We start from the raw sequence: 12,639 nt of genomic DNA on the forward strand, positions 1-12,639 counted from the left end.
CCCTTAAAAGGTAGTTTGGAGAACGCACGAGTATCTTTCTGTTGCATGCACGGAGCAAGGATTTCTTGAAAAACGGCGGACTCCTGGCAAATGTTCTTTGAGATCATGCTACCACCACTCCTCAGGATGCACTTTTGTCTTTGGAAACAGTGACGTGTTTTAGGGGTGAAGCTTCTTAAAGCGGCACCCGTTCGTCCCTCGTATAGTGGTGCGTAACATGTCATACGCTTCGACCTGCAAGGTGGTGCCGCTGGGAGATTTCTCCTGTGCGTTGTTGAAGAATAAAAAATTCGCAGCGTGCGCGTTAACTAAAAGCCGAATTCTCCTCTCATTCCCCATTAGCAGCCAACGGCATGTACATTGAGCACTATCTGGCAAGAAAGGGTTGCTACGTTATACTCGCTTGGCGTAACCTCTTTGGTTTTGGAAAGGTTTAGCGAACGTTGGGCTGCAGTGCCATGAATACAGTGAACTAGTATATACCATGAACTCGAGGTGGTTGAAGGTGGGAAGTAGACACGAAGCGCAAGCCGTAAGAAAGTGTGCGTGTGCCACCTCTCGTTTAGACCTTGGAATGTCCGCTGGGTGGCGGTGGTTCCATATGTGGAATATATGATGAAAAGATGCGAGATTGTGGTACTTGGAGTGTTGAATAGATGGACGAACGGATACGCAGGCAGATGCATGGATGGACGCACGGATGGCTGCACGGACGGAAGGACGCATGGAGGGACGCAGGGGCGGATGCATGAACGAACGCAGGGACGGACGCACAGATGGACGTGCGGACGCACGAACAGACGCACGCATGGACGAGCGGATGGACGCATGGACGGTCACAAAGATGGACGCATGGATGGACGGAAGCAAGAACGAATGGAGAAACGGATGCTTCGACCCACCCTCCATCATTCATTCCGTGGATATGCTGCCATGTTTTTTTTAGACCCCATGTGTGTGTCTAGACGCCTGCGGCGAAAGCGGGAATCACGGCGCCTCCACGCGAGCCGTATTGTGGCGCCACAGTGGCAAAATGTTCGATCAGGCAGAGCCCGCTGTTTTCTTGGCACGCAGTGGTCTGCACTTTTTGTCTTCTTTTACTCGAGCTGCCACGCATTACTTTACCATGGTATGGCGACAGAACCATCCCGTGGTGCCTAGAACAATTCTTCGACGATTTAGCGGACTATGCACCGCACCTATATACTACGGGAGAGCGACAAGTTGCCCCACGATAAAGACGGTGTGTTTAGATGTTCGAACACAGCGTATCCCACTATGGGAGAGCGTGAAGCTTCCCCGAATGCACTGCGTTTAGAAATAATCGTTCGCAATTTATAGTACTTGGTATTCTACTAGAGGAAAGCAAAAAGCCGTCCCCGTCAAAGATGAGATCAGTGGGTAAAGCTAACATACATTATAGCAAACCTTGTGTGTTTAGAACAAATATTCCAAGACTTTGAGTATGTTTAGAAAAGAGAGGTAACAATTTAGGGTACTAGGTACTGTACTATGGGAGAGCATATAGCCGTCGCGGGGGTGTACATTACATGGTCAGTCCCCACCCTCAACAAGACTTGTGTGTGTGTTTAGAAAAAGTGGTTATCGATGAACAGTATTTGGTAGTGTACTGTGGGAGAGCGAAAGGCCGTCCCACGTAGACACGATGAATTACCAATTTGAACTGTGTGTTTAGAAAAAGTGGTTAACGATTACGAGTACTTTTTACTGGACTATGGGAGAGCCCCAAACCGCCCCGAGAATACACAGGACTGGGGGGATTAGAAAAAGGGGGTAACGATTTAGAGTACAGGGTACTCTACTATGGGAGAGCACTGATCCGTCCCGTTAAACAGGAACTGTAGCGCGATCGGCACTGCCCGTGGAGCCTTCGAGTACACAAGAGTATTGCATTAATTGCGAAACGTTGTGAAGCAAAACAGCGTAAAAACAAGGACGAACAAGACGCGCAAACAACCACACGTTGCGCTCCTCATTTTTCATGCTGTTCTCCAACAAGATGCTCAATGCATCTTGTGGAAAGTTCATCATTCATGCTCTCTCTGCCACAGCTGCTGTTCTTTTATTTCACCCTCCGTCGGTTCACTCGGAGATCTCGTCAATTGGATTCATTTTGTACAAAAATGAGCCATGCATTGTGAGGTGTGTCCAGACAACTTGCATAAATTTTGACTATGAGCGTCACGTCAGTGTCTGAGACGTATACCGCCAGCCGCAACGGCGAGGTCCTTCACTCACGAAATTACCGCTCCATAATATCAGCCTTGCAAAAAAAAAAACAGACATCCATGGAGTGAATGATGTCGAGTCCGTCCATCCGTCCGTCCGTCCGTCTGTCTGTCTGTCTGTCTGTCTGTCTGTCTGTCTGTCTGTCTGTCTGTCTGTCTGTCTGTCTGTCTGTCTGTCTGTCTGTCTGTCTGTCTGTCTGTCTGTCTGTCTGTCTGTCTGTCTGTCTGTCTGTCTGTCTGTCTGTCTGTCTGTCCGTCCGTCTATCCGTCCGTCCGTCCGTCCGTCCGTCTGTCTGTCTGTTTAACCTTCTCGTCCTTGCGACAAGAAGCAAGATGCGGTCCATGTCACATGGTGACCCTTATGCAAACGATGGTACATGGAGCATTTCGCTGAGGAAGTTCGGCGATCTCTCATTGCAGCGGAACGAGGTACTCTGGTCCCCAGTAGTCCACAGGTTAAGAAAAAATTTTGAGCACTAAATTACCACATTAAAAATAATAATACATTTTTACAACGTCAAACGTTTTTTCCTTGCAATAGTCATTCATGGCGTGTGTTTCTTCACAATACGCCCGCCAGAGTGCAACTACTCTCCGCACCGATGCCCTCCACACAGTGCCTCGCGAATCGGGCTGGCATATTTCGTCCGCACGTGTGGTTCTTGTCGTCACTTTGTTAGCGTTAGCCCGTGAGAAGAATTACTGACAGCGCTGCATAATCGTAACCATCTGAAGACACAGTACAGTATACAGAAAACAAAAATGTGCGCTCACGAGGCAAGGAAACACAAGAACATTCGTACGTTGGCTAAAAAACAACTAGATGTTGAGCACGACGCTATTGTAAACAATCATTTTAGGCACAAAGTGGCCTGCGTCGCTGCCAGCATCGCTGCATTTAGCTGATGCATTTTCATTTGAAATCATTTTTAATGCTTTGTTCACATCAGACCTACTTTATAGCGTGTTTTTTTGTAAAAACTGCATAACGAAGATTCTCAAGAAAAGCAACTAGTAAATAAATTAGGATATTTCTGCGGAAATCAAACAGCGCCAGCTGAGCCCCTCACAGCAAGTAGTACAAATTAATGTGTCGGTGCCTGCGTGACACTGCCGTAACTCCATCTTCGTTGAACTTCCTAGGGGAGATTTGAGTTGACGGAGTTTAACAGAGCTTGGCGGTGGCTGTGTTACAGGAGTATTATTCACGTAGTCAGAGGGGGTGATCAAAATACGCCACATACAATGACTTAATTTAGGGGGGAGGGGGGGTGTAGCTGCGCTAGAGCTTAGCCAACGTCCTCAGCCCCATACCTCTATGGAGAACGCTGCGTACGCCGGTGGTTGGGACGAAACAAAAATTGGTGCTTTTGAATCCGTCAATTCTCTTCGCACATCTAGACAACATTCAAAACGTAGACTGAGAGACACACAGCTGCGAACGACTCCCTACCACCACTTTTGTAAGTAACCGGTCGTTCTCGGTAAGAATATTTGAATGTAAAAGCTACACGGGCTCATTTGCAACCCGTGCTCAATTTGAAATTCAATCACACAGGGATGCAATCAGAGTTGCGGACGCCAGCGTTACCACTTTGAAAGCATAAGTCGTTCGACAAAGGTAGACATTAACCGCGGTGAAAGTTCCTTATCGGCGTTAAACACCAGGCCGCTGTGTAGAGTGACAGGTGCTTCACATGCTATGAACCGATATAACTTTTCATAGCGCCAACCAATGCTTGCTTATCAAGACAAACAGCGAGTTGATAATGTCATACGATAATGCAAAGCATGCATGGACTTACCTTTTTAGTCCAGAAATGGCAGTATGTGTCTGCTGAAAAAAAAAGAAAAAAATTGCAAAGTTGATTTCAGCACATTGTGATGGAACGAGAAAATATCTGTAGTCATAATAGTAAAAGACATCAATCATCTGAGAGTGCTTTACAGGTCAGCACTTACTAATAACAGGCTATTCCTTCAGCAATGATGAATAAAATATGGTAAAATATGGTGAGAGGGTCAAAAGAGGCTCATCTAAGGATAAAAGATAAAACAGCCGTATTACAACACACAGAAAACGACGCGATAAGACCCTTAGCTATTTTACACATCCCAGAATTAAAGGATTGTCATCAGCTATCATGCCAGCAACAATGGGCGAACCACGGGAGTATCACGACAGCTTGCGCTGCCACATGCAAGACCAATGATGTTTCTCAAAGCTTGCAGAAAAAATGTCCAACAGTATTTGTAAAAGCAGGCTTCACCACATCAGGAATCCACCTGAGGTGAAGCCCACTTATCTGAGCTTCGTTCTATTGGGTTCAGCCGGAATTTTAATGACCTCGATCACCTGACAATCACTGCTGTGTCACCATTTTTTTCAACGCTGTCAATACAAACTTGTGCACTAATTATGTTCATACCTACATCACAGAGTTTTCATGATATCTGAGTGAAAATACGATATTACACAGAAAAATGTATTCTGCCCTAAAATGAAGCATTCCCTCGTGCTTGATGCACTGCATCATGCATTGCAATACTTCGTTTAACCAGTATCGAGTGTACTGAGTTCAATGGGAGAAGGGGTTCGTTACCCCGACTTCGGTACATCCAACAGATATGATCCCTAGCTCCGAAAGGCAAGGCATCAAGGAAGCGAAGTCGCAAGTGAGCTCCAGCGGCTCAGAGACAATTCCGGGAGTAGTAAGAGCATGGTAATTGGCAGTCTGGAACTCGTTAGAGTCACCTCCAAAGAAAATTTTAAAAATTGTCATCAAACCTAAAATAAACTCTTACTAGTAGTATGTGCTGCGTTTTTGTTTTTGTTTTTTTCGCGCTGTCTTCTAAGCATGTAGAACCAACAAAACCAGCTCTCCGTAGTTCTGGAAAGAGTTTCTCAGCAGCAGAAAACTTAAAGGAAAATGTTTTGATTCGTGCGTAGACTGGAAATCGCGTAGGGTGTCCAATGAAAATTTTGTTAGAAGATGAATATTGTGTGAAAGAAAAACGTGGATACAACTAGAATCGAACATGTCAACGCAGAATGAACTGTGGGGGAGCTGGAAGCAACAATAGACAGTATTATAGCACCACAATATTACTCAATAAACTGTACGCATGCCGTTTTATTTTTTACAGTATTTCAACGTAATGCGCCCAAATGAGTTGAATAGTTGGGGGGGGGGGGGGGGGGAGTCCGATCCTGCTGCCATATTTCTTCACCTAGTATAAGCCCATACAGGGGTAAGTACACAAATATGCACAAGAACACCCAGACCACCCTTTCTTTTTCCGCCTCCCCTCCTCCTCCGAAATAAATGTGTGGTCACGCCCGTGACCCCTATCATTACGTCTGTATGCAAACGCTGGAGGGACTGGGTGCTCTTTGCTGGCCTCTTTTGCAAGCGTGTGAATAAAGAGATAAATTTAAAAGCGTATTACTCAAATAGAAAAACAACCATCGCTCGTGATCGCGCAAGACCTCGACAGCTGGCGCCACCTTCTCCTTTGAGCCGTTAGAGACAAGTGATGGCGCAACTGAACAGAACTGAGGCGCGGAGAAGCGGCAGGTGCTGTGATAGCGAAGAAAGTTGTGTTCATATTAGTTTCGAGTTCCCTCAACGCCGACTAAATTTCAAGGCCGAAAGGCTGCCGCAGTGACGTCAGAGGGGGGGGGGGGCCCAGTTACGCCACGAACGCGTCGGAAAGCCTGTGTTTCGTTCACGTTTTAGGAGAACCAACGCTCCCGCTCTCGCAGCTGCTGCGGCTAGATTGGGCCGAATAAAAGGTGTGGAAAAAAAAGTCTTACTGAGCATGCTCAGTTGGGCAACTGGGCCCCAACCTCTGACGTCACTGCGGCAGCCTTTCGGCCTTGAAATTTAGTCGGCGTTGGTTCCCTACTGCCCAAAGTCATGGTGGATGAAACCGATGAGGACGCTTAAAATTCTTCAAGCAGGCCCGTAGCCAAGCGAGTCAAGCCCCCAACCCCTCCCACCTCCTTTCGAAACTCTGATGGAGAAGGCGTTCTACCGGAAATAATGAAAAAAAAAATGTGTTTTTCTAAAACTTCACGGCTTTCAGGGAGTGCCTATCTCCTCCTCCACCCCTCCCCTAGAAAACAAATCACAGCATATCCACGGAATGAAATATGATGAGTGGGGCGAAGTGTCCATCAATTCGTCCACCCTTCCGTGCTTGCGTCCGTTCGTCGGTACGTGCGTCCGTCCGTCCATCTAGGGAACACTTTAAGCACCTCCATCTCCTTTCTTTTTATCACATATTCGTCATATAGAAGTTCCACTATCCAGCGGACAATCGAAGGGCTAAACGAGAGTACGTACCACATTTCTGTTGTCAGCGCTTTGTTAACACCGATAGCGTGAAAACGACGCCGTTCTGCGTCTTTCATAACATGTGGACATATGGTTATGTGCCCGAGCGCTGGTATGTGCCACTGGTATGCGAGTATGTGCCACAGGTTACGCACTACGACAACGGGGGACGCACAAGCCACGCCATAATGAGCTTCGCCCCTAAAAAAGGGTATTCCCGGCTATAAGGACCTGTCTTGAAGGCAACATACACCTGTCTACGGACCAATAGTGATGTCATGACTGTGAAAAGTGTGACTTTGTGTGTGGGCTACCCGTCTCCCATTATATTTATCTCTCTTACTGTACACCTTTCAAATTTTTCTATGTCTTTCTCCAGTGTAGGACAGCATACCGGTTTCTCTAAGCTGGTTACCATTCCTGACCTTCTTCTCTTATCTGTTTCTTCTAAAGAAACCGAAATCCAAATACTTCAAGCAACGTCGATGAGAGGTCATCGAAGAGGAATGCCGCTGGAGGCAACGCCTCTGCAATAATATCTGAGGTTGTACGTACCGAAACCACGATATGATTACGAGGGACTCTGTTGGAGAGGGCTTCGGGAATTTCGATCATCTGCTGCTCTTTAACTTGCATTGACATTGCACAGTACACGGGCCCCTACCAATTCACCTCCACCCAATTACGCCTCGGCAAAGTGCAACTGCTTTCGTCAGTAGAATGAACTCGGCGACAGTGATATTCTTACTTGTGCACAATGACGAAAAATGACTGGCTTGCGAATCAGTTATAGCCACACCGCGATCGATGGTACATGGCGTGATTCCCTTGTATAAAGGTCACGTTTCACAGCTCAAGTTCATTTATTTGTGGGGTTTAACGTCCCAAAGTTACCATATGATTATGAGAGATGCCGTAGTGGAGGGCTCCGGAAATTTCAGCCACCTGGGGTTCTTTAACGTGTACCCAAATCTGAGCACACGGGCCTACAGCATTTACGCCTCCATCAGAAATGCAGCCGCCGCAGCCGGGATTCGCTCCCGCGACCTGCGGGTCCGCAGCCGAGTACCTTAGCCACCAGACCACCGCGGCGGGGCACAGCTCAAGTTCAAGAAGATTGTAGCTTTAACTTTGAGAAGTTCTCCTTTATGATGGCAGCCATCAGTTCAATCACACATTCTCGTATAAGAATAATTGGATGAATCAGATATATATGTTCTTTTTTTTTTCATTATATAGTTAGAAGATGTCGGCGTTTTTGTAAAGTACTGGCTACTCCTTTTCACGGATATCATTAGCACAGCAATGAGAAAATTTCGAAAGGAAACAGCAGCTAGGCAGAGTTAATATAAATCATTTACATAACACACACAAAAAGCACAATAGTTGGATGTTTTCTCTCTCTTTTTTTTTTTGAGTATTAGAATCGTAAGCCCCTGTCTGACGACTGATATTAGCGAAGCGCTTTTTTTGTGATTTGTTTATACATGCTATTTTGTAACGTTAAATTTGTAAACACTTTAAAGGAGCAGCCGAGGGGAAAATGTTTCTCTGTGGTTTACGAGCATTTGGGGCTAATCAAGTAAATGCGAGTCGCGTTTTGCTTCTCTCCCCTTTTCGCTTTTCTAACACTGTATTTTGTATGGTTTAGGCACGCAATGTCATACGACATTGCGTGCCTAAACCAGACACACGCACCTCAGGAACAAACGACAATTTGTTGTTGTTGTTGTTGTTGTTGTTGTTGTTGTTGTTGTTGTTGTTGTTGTTGTTGTTGTTGTTGTTGTTGTTGTTGTTGTTTGCTTGTTTGGACTGTGTACAACGGTGGTGGTATACTTGCTTCCTCTCCCAGTGGTTTTTTCAGTAAAAAAATTGGGGCTACTATGAAGTATACTGGTGTGAATGCTGAAAATACGGCAACGCTGGTGGCGTTCCCCTTCCCCTTTTCTTCTTGCCACCTTCACTCCCTCTCCCTGTCTCTTTCTATTTTACACTACACAAGACTATACTGGGATTCACCCTCCTGCTTACCATCCTCCTCACTCTCAGTGTCCCTTTCCCACCCGTTGCTGTACGATACTATACATGGCTATGCTATGTTTCACCCTTTCTTCTCCTCCTTTCCGTTTTCACCCGCACATCCCTTTCCCACGCCTTGTGCAGTACTATAGCAAGGGGTGGGAAGGAAAATGCTATGCGCTGCCATACGCTGCCTTGCATGCACTAAAACTATAACATGAAAGAACGTGAGCTTCGGCATGTTGGTATTGCATCCTAACACCTATGGCGTACAGAAAGATCAGGACACTGGTATACGACAATGACACGGGCGCTAGCTTCCAACAAGTTACTTATTGCAAAGCATCACTAGTAAATGTACAAGAATAAGGTGGCAACGCACGCAGGTGCATATATACGCGATCAGAACATTTGCGGCATGTGAAAGGTGGACGAATAAAATAGCATGAAAATACGGGTAAGAAATATTAGGCGCTAAACTATACTACGCAAGGCTATGCCATGGTTTCCCTCTTCCCTCCCTTTTTCTCTTTCTTCACATCACAAGACTCTTTCAAACACCCACTTTTCTTTCCCAACGCTTTTCTATAGACCCTTTCAAGGTTCACAAACATTGCCCCTTGATGACTTCTGATTTTCTCCACCGATGTGTTGTAACAGCAGTGGTGGACCACAAGGTCTTTAAAAAAATAGCCCGCTGATTCGCAACGGTTTCCTTCCCTTATTTGGCAAAAATATATACAAGTAAATATTGTTTTAAGCTACATAAAAATATGAAACATTCTTTTGTACTTTACGCATGTTTTTTTATGTGAAAAATGAGAGAGAGACTTTCCTTACGCTTGAAAAGAAATTAAAAAACGTGCTTTCAGTTTCGACGTTAGGAGCTGGTGAATGAGGGGGCAGGAAGTTTTTCTTTTGAGGTACGATGCATGTGACCTTGAAACCATCTATGAATGAAAATTCTATATCCGCTTTCACTGGCGCATAGCACAGCTTTTGTGAACACCGCTGGACCCAGCTCAAGCTTTAACAGCTCAGTTGTTAAAACTATGAGTAGACGCTTCAGAATACGAGAGTGAGTGTAATTTTTCGGTAGACCCTGTGCATGGAGTATTTACCATAAGAGGTCTACTCTCGAGGCTTGCGACATCAGGCTTCGCCATTACCGAACACCAATACTAACATCGTTGCAGCACGTCGTAATCGCATGCAGCTACTCTCCGCTAAGTCACGCCGAATCTTTATTACCCCTGTTACTTTGAATTTTAGATATGCGGGGTTTAACGTCCCAAAACCACCATATGATTATGAGAGACGCCGTAGTGGAGGGCTCCGGAAATTTCGACCACCTGGGGTTCTTTAACGTGCGCCCAAATCTGAGCACACGGGCCTACAGCATTTCCGCCTCCATCGGAAATGCAGCCGCCGCAGCCGGGCTTCGAACCCGCGACCTGCGAGTCAGCAGCCGAGTCTAGTACCTTAGCCACTAGACCCCCGCGGCCGGACCACGCGTGTTCCTCGGGCAAACGTTTGGTATTCCTGCTGCATAGAGATACATTCAAGGCGATTCCTTTTTACGACTTCGGGACTGGCGAAAAGATCGCATGCGCAGCACTCTCGTGAAATGATCTACAGACACGCATTACAGCCGAGTGGCGATTTCGCGACCGTGACTCCGTATAAACTCTCCCCTCCCCCGGCTCGCCCTTCGTTCCCGGAAAAGCCTACCTAGTCCGTTTCTGAAGCCGGCTGAGGTATCTGCAGCACACACCGCAGCAATGACATGTGCGGTCGTATAGTATGTATATACGATGCAGCTATCCAGCCGCCATCAATACGAGTCGAGAGGAGACGCTCAATAGCGGTTCATGATTCGCCGTAAAAAAGAGAGAGACGGACAGAAAGGGATGAAGAGAATCGCTGTGCACACCTTTTCGATGCCGAGGTAACATAACTGACAGATGGAAGAAAGGGTGGCGCTAAAGATGCGCACCTATAAATACCAGTGGGAGTCAATAACGTTTCTGCCCTCGATGTCCTTAACCGAAAAAAAGAGAAAGAAGAAACAGCTGAATGTCTCGTCCTATGCAGGCACACTAGGGAGTGCCTTTTGCTTTTTTTTTTTGCTTTCTTCCTGGATATTCGTGTGCATGGTTGGTGGCCGCGATAGCACCGGTTTGTGAGAACGATTTGCAAAACGACATCACGTTTGTGGCTGCCAGAGCCGGCCATCGCGCAGCGACACGACGTCGAGGTGTCGTCTTCGAAGCGAAACCAGCCGGCAAGCCACGTGCGCCGCCTGTCGTGCTGTGGCGGATGTACGTGACTAAGGTGCCCCACATTTTCAAACGTTTTCCGCGTCGCCTTACGATTACAACGACACGAGAGCGTTGAACGGCTGGTGAGGCCCGTGTTAAACGACGTCCTCGCAGTGCAGCGATGCGGGAAGTTTGAAGAGGTTTTAACGATGGGCGAGTTTTCGAATGCAGCACCAGTAATTGAGGACGACCTTCAACGGCGGTATTATACGTCCAAAGCCCAGCGTACCACGTTTAAGAAGGTAACCTTGATATAAGCCGGAATATTGACTATACTAATGCACGGAAAACGCAGTTATTCTGCATCTACAATGGCCTTGTAGTTACATATGCTGGAGCAAAGTTTCAGTTGCCGTTATAGTCAACCAACGTAATCACTTGTCATAACTACGCTTCACAGTGTCTGTTGAACTCGAATCGTACAAATATTTCGTTTCTTGGCCCCAATATCTACTATGCAAGGCAAGCAAGTGACGTCATATCAAAGAGCTCTTATCTTTGATGATTTGAAACGGGGTTGAATAATGTACAAGTAGTTAGAATAGTTCGCGTTCCACGCCCCAAATGAACTATACGATTATGAGAAATGCCGTTGCGGAGGGCTGCGGAAATTTCGAGCCACCAATGTTGTTTAGCGTGCAACCAAGTCTAAGCGCACGAGCCTCCAAGGCATTCTATAACTCCGTCAAAAGGCGGCGTCGTAGGCCGGAATTCAATCCCGCGATCTTCATGTCAGCAATCGAGTACCATAGCGAGGACATCACCACGGCGAGCGCCAAATCCTGATCGCTACTGTACACTGTCGTTCCTTATGAAAGGGAACACACGATCGCGTGTCCTGCTTTCTACAACGGCTGTTTACAGTATATCGCAGTGCTTGTTCAGCTGCCATAGCTCATCGTTTTGTTTGCCAATGGAAGAAGCCAAAAGCCAACGTCTTTTCTTTTGCTGTCGTTTGAAGATGGTCTTGTAGGCAGCGGCCGCAGAGCGCAGGCCATGCGCTCACGTGTTCGCTTTCATTAAGGACGACAATGTACAATGTCCAATGTAATATCGTACATGAATACTGAGCTTTCGAGCCGTAAAGTTGCGCATAGTGGAGCTGCATAGATTTTGGCATCAGATTGACAAGCATGGTTGCTTGCTGGGCTGGTTGGTTCATTTCAGTGCATGTACCCACTGCCAAACTAGAACGGACGACAGAGTGTGAACGATTGTTGTTTCACACTCTGTCTCTGTCGTTCTTTCCAGGTATGTGCTCTGATACATGTGTTGACAGTCTGATTGCTTGTATAGAATACATTTGCTGAAGACTAAGGAAACCACACTGCGTTAGATAATGACGCCATCTCTTGTAAATAATGATGTCACTCTGGTAACCCCTGTTATCACTTTTTACACAATCGTTATTGTATTGTACGTCTACCTTCAATGACTAAGTCCCAGTTCTCCAGTAGAACAGCCTGCGCAACCATGTGGCATTCAGTCAAGGCATTGGTTCAATATAGTGCCCACATTTTTGTTCAGTATCATGCCTGAGAAATCATATATAAGTCAAATTTTATGAAGTAGACGCGCATACACTTAAAACACTGTATCCTTCTTTTTCCATGGTTCAATTTATGATTATGATGAAGCGCAAGAATGTTGGAAATTAGCGACTTCGTTAGGGTACACGCCCCTATGTGCATTTACGAGTGATGTGCTCTT

The 12,639-nt window shown here is 46.3% G+C and overlaps 1 long non-coding RNA gene across 1 annotated transcript in view; it reads right to left on the reverse strand.

The window, feature by feature from the left end:
• LOC142771794 (uncharacterized) overlaps positions 1-12,639 on the reverse strand; it is a 359,560-nt gene that overhangs the window by 176,647 nt on the left and 170,274 nt on the right. The window contains exon 2 of the long non-coding RNA XR_012886159.1: positions 4,055-4,086. This is a non-coding gene — a long non-coding RNA (uncharacterized LOC142771794). The remainder of the gene's footprint in view (positions 1-4,054; positions 4,087-12,639) is intronic.

This window comes from Rhipicephalus microplus, chromosome 9, assembly GCF_043290135.1.
Source record: "Rhipicephalus microplus isolate Deutch F79 chromosome 9, USDA_Rmic, whole genome shotgun sequence".
NCBI classification, from domain to species: Eukaryota; Metazoa; Arthropoda; class Arachnida; order Ixodida; family Ixodidae; genus Rhipicephalus; species Rhipicephalus microplus.